The 952-nt window shown below is 43.9% G+C and overlaps 1 pseudogene; it reads left to right on the top strand.

The window, feature by feature from the left end:
• Positions 1-504: 504 nt before the first annotated feature.
• LOC116147854 (U1 spliceosomal RNA) lies at positions 505-657 on the top strand (annotated as a pseudogene).
• The last annotated feature ends 295 nt before the right edge of the window (positions 658-952 follow it).

Genomic DNA, 952 nt, shown 5'->3' with positions numbered 1-952 from the left:
AGGATCCCAGCTGTAGTCTCAGGGTTGGGAATATAGTCCACCAGCTGCTTCCCACCCCAGACCTCAAGGCTCAAAGTCACCTTTCCCTCCTCAGAAGAGATCTCCCCTCCTCTGCGTTGTGCAGAGCCCCCCACCCCCAACACCAGGGCACTCTTCTAGTTTCTGTATGAACTGGAAGCACTGCCCTGAAAGAAAACGACTCTTAATGACAAACTACAACCCCTCCCCACAAATCCCTGGGATTATACGCAGTGGTACTTTGTGGTGATCAATTTGTAATGTATAAAAAGAACAAATTACAATGTTGGGACACCCAAAACTAAAATCATGTTGGAAGTCAATTATACTTTTGTTTTAAGTATAAGGATGGATAGATAGATAGATAGATAGATAGATAGATAGATAGATAGATAGATAGATAGATAGATAGATAAAATAAAGTTACAGCTCAGTTAAAAAAAAAAATAGTTGGTACTTTGTCCCGGTCAATAGCCAATATTCTACATACTTATCTGGCAGGGGAGATACCATGATGACGAAGGTGGTTTTCCCAGGGCGAGTTTTATCCACTGCACTCTGGATGTGCTGACTCCTGCAATTTCCCCAAATGTGGGAAACTTGACTGCATAATTTGTGGTAGTGTGCATTCAAGCTTTCCCCTGGGAAAAAAAAAAAATTCTACTGCCTCTTTTCTCCCTCTCTTGTGCCCACACTTCCTCATTTTCCAGCCCATATGTCTACCCTTCGTCAATCTACAGCTGAAACTTGTGACCACTGGTGACAGACCCTGTCGTCCTCAAAGCTGATGCTCTGTCAGGGGCATTTCTGCCCTCAGAGGTGAGTTCAGCTACAGTGATGTGCTGGTTAAATCAGCGAGGAGTGGGGGGATTTGAGGTGGGGGAAGCCTTTACCAATTTCCATGGTGTAAATACTCCCATCTACCATATTTGAT

Source organism: Camelus dromedarius, chromosome 19, assembly GCF_036321535.1.
Source record: "Camelus dromedarius isolate mCamDro1 chromosome 19, mCamDro1.pat, whole genome shotgun sequence".
NCBI classification, from domain to species: domain Eukaryota; kingdom Metazoa; phylum Chordata; class Mammalia; order Artiodactyla; family Camelidae; genus Camelus; species Camelus dromedarius.
The sequence above is the reverse complement of the archived record's forward strand: the minus strand, read 5'-3'. Positions and strand labels throughout refer to the sequence as shown.